The sequence below is a fragment of the Sinohyriopsis cumingii genome, chromosome 5 (assembly GCF_028554795.1).
Source record: "Sinohyriopsis cumingii isolate HCF-2022 chromosome 5, ASM2855479v2, whole genome shotgun sequence".
Lineage (NCBI taxonomy): Eukaryota > Metazoa > Mollusca > Bivalvia > Unionida > Unionidae > Sinohyriopsis > Sinohyriopsis cumingii.
Window position 1 is genome coordinate 52,827,643 of NC_142965.1, and position 22,092 is coordinate 52,849,734.

The 22,092-nt window shown below is 34.2% G+C and overlaps 1 protein-coding gene across 1 annotated transcript in view; it reads right to left on the minus strand.

The window, feature by feature from the left end:
- The window catches only part of LOC149799171 (uncharacterized), a 100,781-nt gene that overhangs the window by 74,355 nt on the left and 4,334 nt on the right, over window positions 1-22,092 (minus strand). The window lies entirely within an intron of this gene.

The following is a 22,092-nucleotide window of genomic DNA, read 5'->3' on the forward strand; positions in this document are numbered from 1 at the left end:
GCTGTTACACATTCCCATGATGATGTCACTGACAGCCATCAGTGAGGAATGCCCCAACAAGCATAATACAAATTGCTTCCATTGTAATTGTTACAATTCCATTCTGACCACTCCGGTGTCCTAGTGGTTAGAGCGTCCGCCTCAGAAGCGGGAGGTCATGGGTTCAAACCCCAGCCAAGTCATACCAAAGACTTACAAAAATGGTATTAACAGCTACCTCGCTAGACACTCAGCATTAAGAGGTTAGTGTTAGGACTGATCGGCCTGGTGTCAGGATAATGTGACTGGGTGCAACATCATACTACATGTTTGCAGCATGATGCCCCAGTGCTATACATCACTATAAACTGCCACACTGCAGTCATCGTAGCAATATGACTGAAAAATTATTCAAGCTACGTTAAAAATCCAAGCACACACACACAATTCCATTCTACGATCCAGAACCAACACTAATTCCGTACTACAGTTCTTGCATTTCAATCCAATTTTGCTTTTGAAATGTAGTGCCACTCAATTCATAATGAACCCATTCATTTCAAACACTCGCAAATACTTATTATTCCTGTCTACAACTGAAAAATATCTATATAAAAAAACGTGTAACTGTGTTTTATGCAAGGGCATGGAGATGCACAAAAACTTGCACCTGAAGCTTGAATAAAACCCCGACTGTGGATAAGACTTTACCCATCGATTACCCCAGCTTGGGGATAAATTCCGACCGTGGCGATTTATTATATATCCTATGACTGCTCCAGCTTGAGGGCAAAATCCAAGCACATCCCTAAAAAGATAACAAGTATAGCGGCTCTTTACCTTCTGTAAATGCCACTTGAGCTTCCTGATGCTGTTGTATCTGCCATTTGACAGAATCACGAATGTGGATATATTTCTTAATTGCCTCTAGTTGTTGAGCTAGTTTAGCTGTATGAAATTCCTTTGTGCAGACTCACTCATTATTAATATTACAACAGTGATTTAATTACACATCACCTGTCAGCACACCGATGATAAGTCAGTTATTTTATAACACACCAACAAGCTTGCCCCTTGCACCCCCCCCCTTTTTTTTTTTATTTGGGCACCTGTGGACATGAATCTGCAAGGCTCAAATTGTCATTTTTAATATAAGATCTCAACATTTTTAAGGCCTTAATTTTAAAGACATCCTTAAAACCCCCAAAAGGTTATCAACTGGATCACCAGCCTTCGTTTAGAGTAACAGCAAGTATATATATATATTTAGGTCTAAGGAAACACAATAAAAATGTTTGATTTAACAATGACATATTTGCCTCAGGTCTGTGATCCTGAAGTGAATATTAACTGTCCATTTATTTTCTTGGCTTTTCTTTACTAGGAAATTGATTATAGAGATTTCTGCAATGGTGAAGGCAATGTAAAAATTGGTTACTATAACATACTTTTTACGCCATGTTTGAAAAAATTTATCCAATGGAAAGGTTATAGTTTGAAAATCTTCATTAAATTAAGTTAATATAGGGGAAAAAACTTTAAGAGTTCATAAATATTTTTCAGTGCTGAATAAAGATATAACATAACACTTTCTGCTGTGATTTTAATAGTTTCTGAGAGCATGAAAAATTTCTAGAACTATAATGTATAAATGTTTTCAAAAGATTATATTAATATGAGGGAAAAATCTGTTATGAAATAAACTGACAAGATCTTGTATGAATTCATGTTATCTTTAAATATGATATTTGTGTGAAAATATCTGGAAGAAAAAACAAGATGGTGCCACTCACACATACAATGTGGTTGCCACAGTAGCCATATTAAGAAACTTTTTATCGCTACTTCTGAATGGATAATTGTGTCAGCGTGTCAACATGTGTACAAAATACTTATGTTGATGTCTAGCAGGTCCTGAATGAGAATTATGGTGCTGTACAGACATCCTATAAGGCCACCAATGTGGCCATCCTGAAAATCTTGGTATAACTACTTCTCCTGAATGAATCGTCATATCAGTGAAAGACTTCTTATGTCTAGTTGGACGTAAATGAAAATAGTGCCAATCTAACCTCCAATATGGCTGTTTTAATGGGCATCTGGAAAACCCCTTCCTTGCTACTTCTCCTAGATGGCTGGTCATTTTGACATTGTGCTTTCACTAGATGACCTATTTGATGTCTGGTTGGCCGTAAATGGAACTATGCATATGGTTTTGATGTCTAGTTGGTCCTAAATGTGGTTTTTGCTGCTCATAAACTTCTAATGGTATTATAGTTGGTTCCTTAATGAAACTGCTGTACAAAATTAAAAGGCCTTCTCACTTTCTGTCAAGTTGGATACAATTATCTTTACCAGCTAGGATTTCTTGATCCTCTTTTTTATACATCAACCCTTCGCATATGTAGTTAGCTAAAACAGTATTTTGAACAATTAATTGCCCTCTTGCAAATACAATCCCAATTGCATGCTTTTACCAGTGTGAGAGCTCCTTATATAAGTAGCTAAGTATTCAGTAACTGAATTTCCACATCCACATGCATCAACTCAGAATTAAAAGTTGCAAAACATATACAAATTTGAAAATCTTGAGACGTGTCACTTTGCATGGTGGGTGTTATGATTTAAATGCAACAAGGAAATTGAATTAGGGTTAATTTCTTTAAGCTGTATTCAATCATGGGGCCCTGGATTATAGAATGGTCTAGGCATACACATCACTAATCAACTCTCTCTAGTCCAACCAATGTGTGTATATGAGAAAGCTTGCCAGTAGCGTTATGTGTGTTGATTTCTTCCAATAAATATGTTGGCTGCCATGTAAAGTCTATGATGTCCTGAAAAATGGTGTTAAGCTCCATACAAGCAAGCTAAACAATCAATGATATAATGGAACAGTAGACACCATTTTAGCTAAATATGCCAAGAATTGATTTAGAGACTTGGTTAGTGATGATGACTTAAAATTGGCAAGGGATTAAAAAGATAAAAGAAATGACCTTTCATGGCACTGTAATATAACAAATGAGGAAAAACAAAAGTTTATTGCATTTGAACCTTTTGTTTTTTCACAGTTTCAATTTAAGTCATAAGGCCCCTTATTTTGCCTTACCAAACATATAGCAAGTTATTACCTCAAGCCCTAGCACTAATAATGCCTCACAAGTAAGCAGTCTTTTATGAAGTCTCAGGTCTGAGTATATGTCTAGCAATACTTATGTCCAGTTTGTTTATAAAATTCTTTCTCACATGGTACAGTTTTCAGAGAGACACGATAAATTCAACAAGTGTGGTAATGAAGGGACAGGCATTCTTTATTTATGCACACATCCCAAAGGGACATTGCTATGTTTGAATCAACACTGAACTGAAGAATGGAGCATCAGCTGCATCAATTAAAATATTGTGGCCCACACAAAATACTGCAAGGACTATAATCAATTTATGAGTGCAATGGGCATGAATTACTGTAGCAGACTGGAGGAAGTAATCCGAATTTATTAATATCTTGAAGCTAAATATAGTAAAGTTTTCATCTATAATCTGTGGAATCATTTTTGCACACAGTTTGCAGGATTTGTCTTTGGGTCATCGTTTTTCTTTTTCTTCATCTTTCTAGCTTATGGTATCTTGATAAGTCTTATGGTGCCGTGCAACTGCACTTGATGATTACCACAGCCAGTGACATTGTATCAAATCTTCTGGGATCAGATGATTCAATGCAAATTCCACATAACCTATCACCATCCTCATGTTTGCCATCTGACTTACTAAGTTATTTTGCCTAAATAATAATAAAAACAATCTGGTCTGATGTATTGATAGCGTTCTGAATGACCATAATATATTCTCTGTATCTATCCTAGAAAATCCTGAGTGGATTGCTGTTTGGTTTTAATAAACCAAAGTAATCCAATGAAAGGCATTTTACAGACACAAGTGTCTGTTTCCTGTATGCAGTGATTAAATGATAGTATTATGTCTTTATTTTTTTAAAACTGATGATACATATGATCACCTTCAATGTGCAATATTAGTTATGTTAATTAACGAGTGGGCAATATTTGAATTTCAAAGATAAAAGTGTATGCCATGATCACTTTAGTAGGATGATTTGTCAAGCGAGGTTATCTTTTCTGTTTGAATAAATATTGTTAACTAAACTATTTTCGCAAGTTATGACATAAGAATGATTCAAAGAAAGAAAATTCATTAAATTGAACATATAAAATGTAATACTGCAACAGAGTCTAGATGAACTATTTCTTCAGAGACACAATCCAGACTCTGTGGCAGCAAAATTATCAAATAGGACACAACTAAGAGACAATCACATTTTCAGTCACAGTGGTTTGACAATTATCAATGGCTTGAATTCACTGACTGTGAAGGCAAAGTGATTTGCAGTTACTGCAAAAAAAGTTCCCAAACTGTCACAGATTTTAAATTCTACCAGTGGACTTGTAAGTGTAACTGACAAATTCAGGATTTAATCAAGCAAGTCTCATGATAGTATTATACCTAATAAAGCAAAATGTAGCACAGTATATTCATGACACTTAGGCCAGCATGTACAAAATATTCCTCAAGTTACAGTTGCTAGCACTCCACTAAGAAATGTCATTTTATAATAAATAAAAATGTAATGGAAAAAAAAATCGATAAAGTGATTGCACTCTTTAACATAGCCTACTACCTAACTCAATAATGAAAATGATTTGGTTCATTATATCTTTGTGTTTTATGGAATAAATGCATACATCTGATTGAATTTTAGGCAAGAAACTGAACTTTTGGGTTAAGTTAAAATGTATGTGGAACAAATGCATTTTCTAAAACTACTTGTATCAGTGTGCATTGTGACTTTTCTTTAAGATAACTCTAAATGGTACTGGGTATATATCATTTTCTTCAACTGCACACTGTTGTCTTCCATTTGATTTGATGACTTACAGCTATACTGTCTACACAGTAGGCCTCAATGTCAGGAAAAATTCTGTATACTTCAGTTACAGCTGAAATAAGTTTTGCATTAGTACCTGAATCAGACAAAAAAGGTTGTGTTCTGGTGTGTGAATAGAAATGGCTAAAAGTAATATAGACAAAAGCCATAAGAGTACACAAGTTACATATGAAAACCACCAATTCACTTGCATGTGTGGCATACAAGTTCAAAGATTTGCTTCATGTTTATTTGTGTACACACATTGTTCAACTCATAAGATATTTTAAGAGCTATTTCTCTATTGTATGCATAATTCATTTACAAATGTGATTAGTGGGCCACACCGAAGGCCATACTATTAGTTCACTTGGCAATATGGTAACGTCAGCTGAAAAGCATAATCATCCATTAAAAGAGCATTATGATATGAACATTAGGTATTTAGGACATATAGATTTTTCTTTTCCAAATGGAGTCCAAGTAATTATTGCCCAATCCAGGTATAATTTTGTACACAAGTAAAGAACAAAATAAGATAAATCTTCATTTATTTGCAATTGACAATACACTTCTTAATGAATATACACTTTTGCATTTATTTTGTATCACTTGAATAAACAATATTTCTTTCAGTTCATTTTAAACTTTTATTTTATATCACTTGAGTAAACAATATCTCTTTCGTTTCATTTAACACTTAGAAACAGGTTCTTCCAGTTACAATAATCAACTCTGGAAACAATAAACAAACTGGAACTTTTGACCTAATTATATTACATTTACTAGGGTTAAAACAATAAATTCCTTAACATAATAAATTAACAGTTCCAGTTAATCAAACACAAAATCACCTTTTATACAGGGTGTGAACTGTTAATATTTACAGGATAAAGCTTATAGTTTCCAAATTGATTGAAGCTTACATGTTGCAGTTGCTGGCACATATCTATTTCCAGCATGGTTTGCATACATTCCACCTTTAATAATTTTGTTACTTCCCTACCCCACCCCATTCAGTAACAAGTATCAAAAATCAGGCTCATTCTAAGGCAAAGTCTGTAACTTGTGTACCACAGTCATCAGAGAGACAAAGATGCAAAACTTTATGATGCCTGTCAAAGGAAGAAAACAGTTTGTTGTTTACCCAAGTTTTGAACCAGTTAACTTGAATTCTCAGACCATCAATTGCTACAGCCCCACTAATTACAATTGTTAGGGAATAATGAGAACTCACCTTCAGTTATCTGTGTATATATATAATTTTAATAACCAAGAATACCGGATGTCTGGGAACATTATAGCATTCAATGGTAACGTCAGAACTGAGATGAGAGAATTAAACAAGCATAGTACATGACATAATATATCCATAAACTATTGACTGGGAAAAATACTACAGAACACCATTTCTGCTGGCAGTAAGATGTTGAACCTATATGTCATAAATATCAGGTTGGACATCTAGGACCAGTAATATTCATAATGGGCAGTACCCACCCCCCACCCCACCCCAAGTGAGAAGGGCCTGATTTGTAATCTAAGCCACCCAACCTATCACAGCCTTTATAGTACTTCAAACAAATATTGAGTAATAGTAAAACAAACTCTGAAAGTTATTAAAACCAATTTGTTATATTTCCATAACTCTGCATAGTTAACTGTGCAAGCAGACTTAAACATATCAGTGTATGACAGTTAAATTGAGCTATAGCATCGATTAACAGAAGCTACGAATTCATCAACAAGCAGTGAACAATCATCTTCACAATAAATGTCAAACATTAGCATCCATAAGCTGTCAAGACAAGTTGTTACACTGGATATATAATCATCCATTTATTTCAAACAAGCTGTGAAAAACGAACCTCACGTCCGCTATATGTACGCTGGCCATTGCAAAGGATGCTTTAATAGATTAATGTTTATCGTCGTGTCTTGACAACCATTTTGCGCGCGCACACCGGAAAGTCATGCTATATATTTGTTACTTGTGAACGTATTCGTGGGCAGTACGCTATATATTGTTCCCGTGGCCTTATTCACGGGCAGAATGCTATATGTTTGTTCTTCGTGAACGTATTTTTGGGCAGTTACTTTGTCATCTTCAACCTAAAGGTCAAAACTGCCCATGAAATATATATATCTGCCCACGAACCGAAAACATGAATAGGACTATAACATAAGTGTATATACTTATTTTCAACATATACATAATTACTATGTAAGAAATACAACCTATGTATATGTATTTTGATTTGAAATGTAAACTATATCATGTCCTTCCCGTAAACCCACTTTCGGGATGACTGCCCACAACGCACCTAAAACGTGTATATATACACACATATATATATATCAGTGTTTCCCTTTACGCATATTTGTGTGTCAGGGACGCACGCTGGAGAAAACTGACGCACACATTTTGTTGCCGTGGGGTTTTTTTTTGACGCAAGGGATTCGCATAATGCAATCAGGATTTATTTAATATCCAATGCGTTGGACAAAGGGTGGCATCGTGCATACTTCGAGCACAGGCATTGACTGGTTCCCCGCTTTGTTTACTCCCTGTGTTGGGCTCTTCTATTCCTATAGCGGAGGTGAACACAGGGAACATACAAAATAAGGGACCAGACTAGCATAGGCAATGTTATGACGGAGTAGCTTCCCGTAATCTTGCGAGCTCTCACGCAATTTCCATTGAGGTCAGCAAGATGTCATCTTGATGTTTAAGGACTCACGGTACTAATTAAACTCCAATGGTAAACATATGGAAACACTGTCATATTCAAAATTCAATAACTTAAAATTTCTGGGTGCTGATAATGAGACCTATAATTCTTCATGCACATCTAACCTTGGTGCAAGCTTATGTGTGGAGAACACCATATGACCCGCGGCATTTTGTTTACATACATGTGCATGAAACACGTGTTATTGATTCTGCACCAAATGAATCAGGTGCTACTTTCAGTATTGAGTACTCCTGAGTCAATCCTGTAAAAATGCTAAAATTGCATCAGTAGAAATTTGTCAATATTTTTTTTACATTACATATAGGATAAGCTCTCAAAAGATATTTTTCCTAAAATTTTAATTTTCATTATTAACCAATTATGGACCACAAAACCTGTAAATACTCTATTATTTCTTCACCCATTTCTAGACTGGTTCACAGTTCTTCCGTATAATTAGTACTGTGTGTCCTTAACCTCAGTGCTTGTTGCACTAGAAAGTGATCTCCAGATTGAAACGTCGTGCACTAAAAATCATTAGCGAAGAAAGTGAAAGAAGCAGAACACAAATGAGTAACTGTGGATCTAACTTTAATGAAAAATGGAGAAAATAATTCCCTTGACTGGAATACGGCACATCCATTAGGATTACCGGTGTTACTTCTGATATCGTGATTGTGAAGACTGCAAAAGTGAATAATCCTTTTGTGACAGGGTTTAAGAATTTTAACAAATCTGCCCTCATTCGCCACAAGATATCTGGAGAACACATTAAAACCCAAGACATTCTTTCACAGCAAAGAAATCAGTAAACTTGCCGAGACAAATGCGTTATTTGGATTACACAGTCAGGGGGTCATTGCAGATTTTGTTGGTTTTTAACTTTGCTGCAATAAAAGAAAGACCTTAAAGTTCAAGTGTAACTTATTAGAAATAAGATGAATCATTAGCCTCCTTGATTTTTGGATAAATTTGTTCTAGGACGAAGTACAATGAAACCGATTATAGTACTCATTTTATGAAAGGTAGTAAATTGACTGCCATTCACTTAAAAAGATTTATTAGGCTTTTTGTATTGGCTTGTATGTAATATGTTGGTCTATAATACTGCTTCAAAAAGATTATAAGGAGACTGTTAAAAGTACGAATTTAAAAGAAAATATGAACTAATAAAATTATTCTTTGAATGGACATTGCATTTGTTTGTTAATTGTGCATGTTGGTTTATTTGTATGTTTAGAGAGAGAGAGCGAATGTTGTGCAAGTTGCAGTATCCTATTTCAAGCTGAAAAAGTACGAGTCGGATGAAAATTTGTCAGTATATTTTTGACCCCCACATTTTTTTTTTGACCCCCAGTTCTGACACCAAGGTTTTTATATATATATATATATATATATATATATATATATATATATATACATACATATACACACACACATATACATACACACACACCACTCTGGTGTATAACAAAGACTTTGACAACAATATAAAAAAACATTCTCTTTACCTGGAATGCTGACTTCTACCCTATACATCGTAAAAAGTCGTTCTAAGAAAACTTCATGATGATAAGACCAGACAAGACCATTCATTCAGGAGGAGTAGTGATTAAGATTTTCAAGATGGCCATTGTGGTGACCATACTGGACTTCAGACTGGTACCATTTACATTTAGGACCAAATAGACATCATAAGGTCATTTGTTGAAAACCCCATGTTGGTATGAGTACTGGTCATTCTTCTGGAAAAGTGTTAACAAGGATTTTCTGGTAAAATCCCAACGGCAGTATTATTTTTCATTCAGGAGGATTAACAATAACATTAAGGTTTACAAGAAGTCCATGGCAAGTGAATATCAGAGTGATATCACTTTCATTTAGTAGCTACTAGAGACCATGAGAAGTCTTTAAGTGAAAACACCATGTTGAAATGACTATTCATTCTGGAGGAGAAGTCTTAACAATATTTTTAGAATGGTCACTGTGGCAGCCATGTTGGACATCAAATTAGTACCATCTTCATTTAGGACCAACTAAACATCATAGTATGTATTTTCTGGCAAGAAACCTATTTCCATATGACTTTCCATTCAGGAGATATGGCAATAACAAGATTTTTAAGATGATCGTTGTGGCAACCATAATTAGACCAGATTCAGTACCCATCAAGACATCATAAGATGAGTTCTTGAAAAAAAAATATTTCAATACAGCTTTCCATCTAAGAGGAGTAGCAATAAAATTCTCAAGATAGTTAATGACCAAAAACAGCCAAGTGAACCAAACACTCAAATCTGATTATGCTATATACATATGTTTTGGAGAAAGCCTCCTTCATACAGTTATATTACAGACTTCTGCATTAATTAGCCTTTAATAATGTTAATAATCACTTATGGTTATTGACTTTACACACCACACATATCAAAGTAAACTCCCCAACCGCCTTTACTGATCGAAAGATATTTTCATGGATTCATGTGTATGATAAATTTGTACAGACATGCACAATATGGTGTACAAGCAGAAAACATTTGCCTGACATGTAAAAAGTGTGAAATTTTAGTGTTAATGTTTTTTGAATTATTGGTATATATTTTTTTATATATGAAAGTATTATTTTGACCATGCTCATTCAAGATAAAAAGACAAGTTTTGTGTTATTCCAAATACTGATTTTGCTTGTAAAAGTCAAAACTGTCCTGGTAACAAATACATTATTTTTCTTTGCCATTGTTTTAGCCTTATTATGTGTAGTCAGATCACTCAGTAATTTCCAATTCAAGTTGACTATAATTCCCTACCTTATTCAGATTAAGTGAAAGAATGTTCCATCTTTGTTATAGAAAAACTAGCTACAGCATTTGTCTCAACAAAGACTTGGGTTTACTTGAATTTTTCCTTTTCTGAGTTACACTTATAACAGACTTGACCTATCAGTGCTAAAACAGGTTAAAGTTTCCACCATATTATATTTCAGAATTATTTTCAGTTTTAGGACATGAATGTTTCTGACTAGTTTATTTCAGTCCAATTGACTTGTTTCACTTATGTATAGTGGACAAGTACTTTGTGCACCAGAATTGCATACTGTACATTGTTTTAAAATGTTGACTCCTTCTGTTCTTAATCAAACCATAACTTAATTTTCTGTCTGAAAAATTTTGTTTTCAGTTTTGGCTAAATTAGCTTGACAAAACTTGAACAGAAAATGAAATCTGCAAGCTTTTAAAATAGTATATTGACTTGTGTATAGATATGAATTGGTCTTTTATATTAAACAATACAATATTATTCTTGGTTTTGTTGTCAGAACTATCACATTTAAAATTAAAACTCATAGCAATGACTGCAGGAGAAAAGCCAGTAGAGCTGAAACTAAAAGAAGCTGTTAAACAGTTAACTCAGCAGGACATCAATTATGTAATTGATATACCGAAGAAAACTGGAAGATACATAGTAACAACTAATGAAGGGTATAGCTCACTCAAAAGTTGACAGAAGACAGACATCTATCCCTAAGCCTGCCAGTTATCAAGATTCCCACCTTTTCTGGAGATAAGCCCACACCCAAAGGTTAAGTTAGCTTTGCGGTGTTGAAGTATGAAGCCACGGGTTTCTTAAGGGACAAATAGTACAAATAAACTATACTTCAAGAATCATTCTGAAGAGGAATAATAGCAAACAGACTGCTGCTGCTCCCATTGGTAAAAGAAGCTTTTGTATAATAAATGTTGCAAAAACTGTAGAGCAGTTTTAGAAATATTTATTCTAGTGAATCCATTATGCAGCAAATTTACTCAGAAAACCAGAAAGAAGACGAGACCATTGCTCAGTGTGCATGCCATCTAAAGGACCTCCTGCAAAGATCAGTTGAGAAAAGCCATGTTAAGAAGTCATCCAAATGTGATGTGCTACAGTTTTGGACTGGATTAGGTACCTAAAAGCTGAAAAATGCATCAAGGTACAAACACAACTTGATTAAGGCATTTGATGTATTGCATAGAGGTGCAAAAGGTAAATCAAGAGTCTCAAGTTGACAGCCTGAGAAAAATAAGTCTTTCCAGCAGCATGTTTTAACAGAGGAAAATAATGAATCTTCTAGTACCACCAAAGATACTTCCTCTCAACCTCAGAATCTCATGAAGAGGATGGAGGAATCGGATAAGATAGAGCTAGACAACCAGTAGGATACACTACTGATAGACAACAAGGATGCTGGTTTTGGAGATAAAGATATTGTCACCAGTATACAAGATGTTCCAGGGGGGTGAGGAAATACCACAGAATCATTGTTGTTGTCATTGCTGTCTTGTGTTTAAAGCCATTTTTCAGCACATAGGCTATAAATGGCAGCCAGTATAACCGGCGAAGGAAAACCCAAGTAAGAACCACCGACCCACAGGAAGCTACTGGCAAGCTTTCTCACATACCCAAGCCCAAGACCCAAAGCCATGTGGACAGAGGTGAGATGGAAATGATCAGTATCGGTTAGTGCTTTAGACCACTCAGCCACCCAAGGCTCCACAGAATCACTAAGCACATTATCTAAACTGAATGAAGTCTTCATCATGGGACAAACTGGAGGATTCAGTAGTACTCTAAATGAAAACCTGCCAACTTTACTCATTGTGGATGCTCATGAGACAGAAGTATTTCTCTGTGGTATAAAAATCAAGGCCCAAATTATAAGGTTTTCACAGTGTCTGAAAGCTTTTGTCAAGCTTTAAACCAACAAGCTGTATATCTATAACGATTTTAACTTTTGTCCATGACTGTAGATTATAAGAGTGATTTGGAAACAACATTTTACATAGCGAAATTTTTGGTGCATGATTGTAAACAGGTTGACATGGCCTTTTGATCTAAGAAGGTTCTAGTAGTTTTACCTTCTTTTTAGGGGCCCTGAGTGGCTGACTGGTCTAAAGTGTTCACCGTTACAGATCCCTACCATCTCACCTCTGTCTGCGTGGGTTCAAGACTCAGGTTCAGCAGCCAATGTGGGTATGTGAGAAAGCTTGCCAGTAGCTTCTCATGGGAAGATGGTTCTTTCTAGGGTTTTCCTGGGTTCTTCCTCCATCATTAATACTGGTCGCCATATTTTGCCTATCTTGTGCTGTGAAATGGTGTAAAACCCTACAACAACAACCTTCTTTTTATATTGTTTGTAAGTTATACCTAAGCTGATTACTGACGAGTTTAAGGTCAAGAACTTGTTTATGAATTTGATGCAAAAAGGAACCACATCATGGCCATCTTACTGGGTCTTAGGTTTTTTTTATAAGGTTTTGAAGTAAACAAAATTCTTCATTACTACTTTAAGTTCAGTTGTGCTCAGACATAATTTGAGAGGAATCATTCATTTAAAAATTATTCACTGGAATTACAAACTGCTTATTGACATTTTGGACTAGACCACTATTTTGGGATTACCATGAAATCTTTACAAGGGCAGTCTGGATTATATCAGTGTGATACATCAAGACAGTTGGCACATCAGCAAATCCAAAACTACATGAACATCAGCGCATCCAATACTGGAACTTATTAGGAACACTATACTTTGGATTGTGACAGAAATTTTAGGACTATTTGGGACTGAATTCACACTGTAACTTCCCTTTAAATTTTCAATTGATATTCTTGAGAAATAAATTATTTGCTGAATTTTACTAACCTTGTTGGTTTTGCTTTTTATGTTACTTATTTTAAGACCAAAAGTCATAACAACTTGATTTGCAAGACTTTACAGTAGAAGTTAACCTTGCAGGTGGTAATAATTACCATATTTTGGATACACTGCAGCATATCTGAAAGCGTCCTCTCTTGGACAGACAACATTTGTACAGCCTATTTTTGGTGTCCCAACAACAGAGCACAATAAATACCCATTTTTATTTGCACAAACTTCATAGTTTTGTAAGGAGTAATTTGATGGTAGTAAGCCTGTTCCTGGGGAATGGAATATGGCTTCTCAGTCAATGAACTTCACTTGCTTTAGTACTAGAGTAGTGAAAACTATCGATAAGAGAACAATAACAGTGGCTCCATTGAGTCCATTAATGTCTCTGGTTTTATAAGGAAGCAAGGTAACTGGGATACAGCTTGTACTGAACCCAGTAATAAGCTTCCAGAAGAGTTGAGAGTATGCCCTAGAGTGGTGCCAATGGCAGCAGATGGAAAACAGATTTCCAGTTTGATCCACACCACCCAGGATCATTATATGTGAATTGTACACATGGATCCCAGATGTACTGCCTTCAAAACAGCAGAAACTAGCAGAAAAGAAGAAAGAGTCAGACTGCTTGGAAAAGTTAGGTATCACTGTTGACAGTGATTTTGCTTCACCTGTACAGCAGCAGAACATCAAAAACCAAATTGGAAAATGTGAACCTATACCTATATTTTCCAAGGACATACTGGTAACTGATCAGGGGATACATGCTGACAATTTATATTAAGCCATAACTACCAAAAACAACAGACTGAAAACAGAACAGCAAATTCATTATTTGACAAATTATATTTCTCTATTGTTTCCTTGGCAAAATTCATAGTGATCAGGGTTGTGTCATATAGCAGGAATTCAGAAAAGCAAAACCACTCTTTATCAGTCTACTGATAATGGAATGACAGAAAGATTCAACTGTACATGATGCTTGGTACCCTGGAGGAGCCTAAAAATGCAGGATTGAACGTCATTTCTATCCCATTTACGACATGCATACAATGTTACCATGCATGAAATTGTTGGTTATTTCCCCAACTTTCTGATGTTTAGTACTGTAGTCACCAAAGATTGGTAATTGATGCATTCCTTCAAATATCTTCTACTGACACTGGTGACATACAATCAGCCATGTGGCTAAACTCAAGTAGAGTCCAGATTTTGTCTATGACAATACTTCATCAGAAGCCCAGAAATCAGTTGGATAACATAAAAAATTATATGACAAAGGTATGTGAGGGAGTCTTTTCATGGTGTGGACTAAATGTATATCTTAGCAAGAAAATGAAAATGGCTGATTGCTGGTTAAAAGCAGTTTAAATGGTGAAGGCCCAGCCAAATTAGGGATATCCCCATTTATGAGGTAAGGGGGGAAGATTGATATAAGAGTAGAACTCACATTGTAATTTATTATTATCTTTCATTTCACTGTTTAGACCAGAAAGCTGCTTAAGTGACAAGGCCAGTAAGAGGTATCAATGTTTTGTAGCACTTCTGATTCAGATTCAGAATGTACTTTTTCTTTAGTGTTTTTGTTTTATTAAAAATATTATGAAAAAACTTTCGTTCCACATTTTTCATTCTGCATTTCACCCACTGTGAAGTGTCAAATTTTGAATTACCCAAAATTTTAAAGTTGAATGCATTGAGCAATTAAAGTCTTATCACATTTAAGCCAGAAAGTCTTTGTGAAGGGTCACTTCGACCTTTCTTCTTTCATCTCCCCCCACGTCAGTGTAAACTTCAAAGGAACAGCATTCTGACCCAGTGAAATTGACCGGGGTATCTTAACATGGTCCTTAGAAAATAAACATCTGAGCTACCAACCCTGACCGCTTGGTTACGGAACCTATGTCCACTTATATTTTCAAAGGGAAATTGTCATGCACTGTCGTACACAGATTCTGAGCTGCCTAAACCTGATGAAAGGAATTATTTCTTTGGGAAAGATTAGGGACCACAGCCTATGATTGGGTAGAATAAATTAGGGCGTACACTTTAGAGCAATCTGACTTTAAAGTGATGACCCTAGTCAAAATTCTTTAGTCGGAAAATTTCCAAGAAGAGGAAACTTAGTTGACTCCGGTGAAAGCAAAAAAGTGGTTAGTGCTTTCATCGGGAAACAAGGAAGGGACCAGGTGGTCATCATGTTAAAAGAAAGTCATGTTTAGTGCTAGGATGCACAAGTCCTGAAAGAAACAGCGACAAGGTACGCAATTTTAGCGTCACGTAATATTCTATTATTTGATTGTTTGTTTCATGCAAATGTGTTTGCTATAACTAGGTTTCCATCTCAGGTATCATTTATTCAATTTCATGGAAAGTCTTGATGCTATAGTTATTATGCAATTTATTTTATTCATGGAAAGTGTTGTTGTTAGAATTGTTATGCAATTTACCTTTTTAATTTTACAGTTATTAGTTCATTGGTAGAATTGACTGCATGTGATCCAAATGTTCATAGGTGTAGGATTTCATATGGTTATATGAAATAACTTCCTTTGTTGTTAGGACCATACATATCATCATGAGTTAACGATAATTACCTAATTATATCTGATTTTGTAATGCTTGGATAATCTTGTAGTTAAGGAATGCCATGAGTTACATGTCTTTTGAATTTCATGCAATAGTAATCAAATATGTAGTAGCATATGTAAAATAATACGGTAATATCTGGTAGACGTTCACGTGGTAATTTAAGACCTGCTGCTGGAAAGCGAGGTCAATGTCCTACCGTACTAAGTCAAAATTTACGCGGTGTGTGGATAGCAAACATGCTCTGAATAACTTTAAGTGATTTGTATGTACCTCTAAATAGTAGGTATATGGAATTATGGGGTAAATTTGTCCTTTAAGGAACAGCTTCTGAGAGGAAGACGAGACAGTCCGAAGACAGGAGTAAGGTGAAAAGAAAGAAAGAAGGACGAGGTCAGAATAAAAGGACCAAGAAGTCCATGAAGGGGCAGAACATAGAGTTTATGAAGGATGAACTAGGAGACGTTGATATATGGTCAAAGTGAATGAAGGTGATGCAACTGATTGTGGAAATTGCGCCCTTTTCACCTCTCATTATGATGATAATAGTAATAAATCCAAATTGGACACACCTGTTAAATTCTACTTGTATAATCTAACTTGAATTGGAATTGCCATTATTAAGTTCTGATTAAATTTGTTATTTTCTTGTCAAAGGGGGCTCGTATTGTTTATTTCTTCCCATTATTTATGCTCAGTTCTCTGCTGAAATTCCATTCTTCTTTCACTCCTGCCGGGCTATAATATCGAGAGAGGTCATCCTCTGGATAACGCCAGCCAAACCCAATTAACCACCCCTCTTACTAAAAGGGTGACGTTACACCCACAATTCTGCACTTTTTTCTGCATTCTACCTGTTGCTGACTCCACAATACCACTATTTACCCATACCCCCAAGTCACTGAATTTTAATCCCAGTGTGTGCACTCGGGAAAACGTGTTTTGTACATCTGCCATCCAATCACATTATAATGAACATGTAATTTTTGCTGTCATGAAAACTTGTCTTGTTGTCATATCTATTTTGGCCACCTTCCTAACTCCATTCCCATCCTTGATTTGTGTGCTTTTTTCTCATGACCTCACATGCTTGTTTTGAGGTACTGACTTCATCAAATTGGTCACCATCATCCATTGATCTACACAGCAAGAGTTGACAACCAAATATTCTAAAAAATGAGTTTTAAATACATACTACAATTCAATTCAAATAAAACACAATGAAAACATCTAACTTAATTAATGCTGTATCTGACTGACTTTTCAGTCCTGTAGTGAGTGTTCGCTGTGCAAGCCAGGGCAGCTGTTTACATTGTTGGCTTTTTAAAAAATCTTATTGTTACTGGGAAACTCACATTGAAGTGTCCTGAGTGTGTGTTTGTTATTAGGATTTTTAACGTAGCTTTAACAATTTTTCAGTCATATCGCTATAATGTCTGCAGTGTGGCAGTTTATAGTGATGTCCAGCACTGGGGCATCATGCCGCAGACATGTAGCATGATGTCCCACCCAGGCACATTATTTTGACACCAGGCCGACCAGTCTTAACACTAACCTCTTAATGCTGAGCGCCAAGCAAGGGAGCTGTTAGTACCATTTTTGTATGTCTTTGGTATGACTTGGCCAGGGGTCAAACCCATGACCGCCCACTTCCAAGATGGATGCTCTAACCACTAGGCCACCGGCGCAGTGAGTGTCCTGACAGATCAAAGGCAATGTAAAAACAAGGCTGCTATAACATGTACTTCTTTTATCATGTCAGAAATAAATAAATCCAATGAAAAAGAATACATTAGGAAATTCTTCATTGGATAATTTTATTACGGGAGAAAAGTCCTTGTTGTGATATAACCAGAAGAAAAAAAATCTTTTACACATTCACTATGTTTTAATTATTTGATTATAATTCCATTGAAATAGTTTCAAAAATAAAATAAAAATGTGCAGATTTTTCAAAAACTTTTTGTCACTATTTACAAGTGCTTTAACCAACAATATCAAGTGACCTTTATTTCAGTGGCATGAACTGTGGACAAACTTTCAGAAATAGTCAAACTTTGACATGCTCGTAAAAATAGGAGCTCGCAAATGATTTACAAATTACTGAGTTTATAAACATTTTTCAACAATGAATACATAAATTAACGATAAATAAATAAAACATATATTTAGAAACTTTCTATATCGATTATATTATAGTTGCTCATATATTATATAATAATGCAAGCATTAAAATTAACATTCAGGGCATGAACTATAGCAAATTGAAGATGCATGCAATAAGTTTCTAGTCAGTCAGTTGGATACTTGGGTCTCCCTAAACAAAGTAATGTACAGTAATAGAGAGTAATAGGCAGTAATGGGCTATGATGGACAGTAATTGGAACAAAAATACAATATTGCTTCCAGTTGGTTCCAATCTTTATATTATTGGCAGACTCTGCATTATTATTTGTCCAGTGGGCGTCCAAATTTTTTACCCTCGCAGGAAAGTTAACATGATCTTTCAGCATTGGTAGCATTTGTTTTTGGAAGTATGGCTGGAAAACTGACACTTTATCTTAAATGACATTTGTTGCATGTTTATTCTTGCTTCTAATGCTACAGAATTATCAGTACGCAATCCCTTCATCACCGAAAAGGGTGTTTACAATTGATTTTCTATCTTGCACATTGACGCCAACCCTATTTTTTAAATAATCAGTGACATTTTTCTTCAAGTGAAGTGTATAAACAATCTGTGTCGCTCCAGGGAATGACCACTTTAAACATTTACGAATCGCAGTTTTGTCATCTGAGCCAACAATCATGTTTTCTATTTCTTCATCTGTAAAATAACTGGCAATTTGTGAGAAGAAAGCATTGTAAGTTTCAAAGTCAGATTTACCATAGAGAAAAGGGTCTCCCTAAACACAGTAATGGGCTATAATGGACAGTAATGGAGTGTAATGGACAGAAAATGTGGACAAAAATGCAATATTGCGAAAGAAATTATAGTAATGTACACTAAATATTATAATCTTTATTGTACAGACTTAAATACATAAATCATAAATAACAAATGTGGTTGTTATATTGTTTTATTAGTGTTCATAATATGCCTTAATTAAAACAATGCCGAAAATGGAACAAATCTCTGGATTCTCTCTCTCTCTCTCTATACATATATATAAATTATAAAATAAACAACACCAACACGTAGAATGTGTGACCAGTTTCACTTTAATGCTTCATCAGACTGAATTCAAACTGAATTCAGTATCACTGCTTACATCATTAAATATGTTGTTTCTAAGTGATCAATGAAATAAACAATATGACATAAACAAGATGACATCATCGCTTACATTTTTAACCTAATTATGCATATACAGCAAAGAAATAGTTGATGATCCTATTTTATATGATGGTTTTTCTAATTTGGAATTAGGAAATCTTTAAGATTTTTAGTCCTTTTATAAGCAAGTGTGGGTTTGCTTTCGTGTAGCAATTTAACACTTGTAATACATGATAAGTTTAATAAATTCCAATATTTATTGATAATCATACCTATATTAGGCAATCTTGGATTATATTCAATAACAAAAGGAATTATATCTTCATTTCTACTTTTGATTTTATATTGTAAAGATTCAAGCTCATTCAATTCTTTTCTGAATTATGTCCCCTGCTTACTATTAGATAAGAATGTTTTCATATTTTACTTTGCAGAAAAATTTAATTGGTAAAAGTATAATGTAATATCATAAAAATAAGTTTACTAATTCTTTAAAAATGAAAGTGAATTTATAAATTAATTTTCAATATAATATGATTAATTATTTATAAAATACTTGATAGTAAGCGTTAGGCACACCATATTTTTTTATTATATAAATTCAGTTCTGATAACTTTTTTAACATTTGTCAAGATTATATCAAGATATATTTTTAATACATTTTTTTATTTTTTTCTTCTATTTATTTTCTATATCTCTAATAAGTGTATATTATACATAATACAAATATTGATGAAACTGTTTATCTCTATTTAGTAATAAATTTTATATATATATATATATATATTCTTCACTAAGACTGTCCACCTTTTTTATTTTGTTCTCGTCTGACTCAGCTCTCCTCCTTTTTCTCTGGTGAGGTTTCTTCCCTCCTGAATGTGTTTTTTGTATAGTAATTTTACCATTTGTCAACCTTACTGTTAGCTTATTGTACCTTTGTCTTTGAGAAACTTTCAAAATAATGCTTCTCGTTCAGTTTCTGTTTCTTGACACCACATGTCAATAGACGACAGATGTATCCCTCATTGATAGAAGACCAGGTCTGAAAGTGATACCCAGCAAGTAATCACATTTGCCTCCGTGAACGACAATGACGACAGATGTATCCCTCATCAATGAAAGACCAGGTCTTACAGTCTTTGCTTGTTATCACTTCGTATGTAGAGTGGAACCAATAATCACATACCTGAATCAAAATGTATGGAGTCTACATTTCTCATAAGATGCAAACTGCCGGCAGTCACAAATTGAAATGGGTAAACCAGTAACATTTATATGTATGTAAAATAATAATAATAATAATAATAATAATAATAATAATAACAATAATACTAATACTACTACTATACTAACAATAATAAGAACTTTGTTTTATGATGATAATACGGTTAGTTCTATGAAGGTGATGAGTGTATCTAATTTAGGTATATTAAATTGTTTTAGATTTGACAAATAGAATAAAGTAATTTGTGAAGTGGGCTCTTAAAAGAATCGAGTATGTTGAAAATAATATACGTAATCTAGATATACATAAAGAATAAATGAGAAGATAGATAACCTTTTCTTGTAATATTTCCAACGGATAATTTTGGGAGTTTAAATATAAGACTCTATGAGAAAGATAAAATATGATTTATTTAACAGCCTGATAATAAACAACAATTCAACATTAATTCTAGAGAGCTTATTACTGACATCATTTTTTAAAATAAAACTTGAGTCGTTACAACATGGATGATTTGCAAAACATACAGACACAGCATAATACATTAATACAATAAAATACAGACACAGCATAATACAGTAATACAGTAAATACAGACACAGCACAATACATTAATACTGTGACACAGCACAATACATTAATACAGTAAAATACAGACACAGCATAACACATTAATACAGTAAAATAAAATACAGACACAGCACAATACATTAATACAGTAAAATACAGACACAGCACAATACATTTATACAGTAAAATAAAATACAGACACAGCATAATACAGTAATACAGTAAAATACAGACACAGCATAATACATTAATACAGTATAATACAGACACAGCACAATACATTAATACAGAAAAATACAGACACAGCACAGTACCTTAATACAGTAAAATACAGACACAGCATAACACATTAATAAAGTAAAATACAGACACAGCATAACACATTAATGAAGTAAAATACAGACACAGCATAACACATTAATACAGTAAAATACAGGCACATCATAATACATTAATAAAGTAAAATACAGACACAGCATAATACATTAATACAGTAAAATACAGACACAGCATAATACATTAATACAGTAAAATACAGACACAGCATAATACATAAATACAGTAAAACACCTAATATGCTTATCATGTATCATCTGACAATAAAGTTGCTGAGATGTATGAATACCATTATGAGAGAGAGAGAAAAAGAGAGAGAGAGAGAACATGTAGTATCGAGGTAATGGAATTCATTTTGTTCCTTTAAATTGATTTTACTACATTTCATTGATTTCATTATGACATCCAGTACATTTTCTTCCTTTAAACTGATTTTACTACATTACAGAGACCATTTTCAAATTGGTCAAATTTTCTTATCAAAGACTCAATTATAAGATGGAAAGATAGAATGCTAATTTAATGACTAAAACTCATCATTCTGAGATCAATGACATAAATTAATCAATCCAACAATAAAGCTAATGATAAAATGCAATTAATATTGAAAAACATCTACTTTACCAATTGTAAATGAATTTAAGAAAGGTACTGTTATTAATTATTTTTTACATGTGATATTGTTAACATTACACAAACAGGGCATATACACACTTGGGAACATGTTATTTATTTATTATTCTAATTGCTTCATTCAT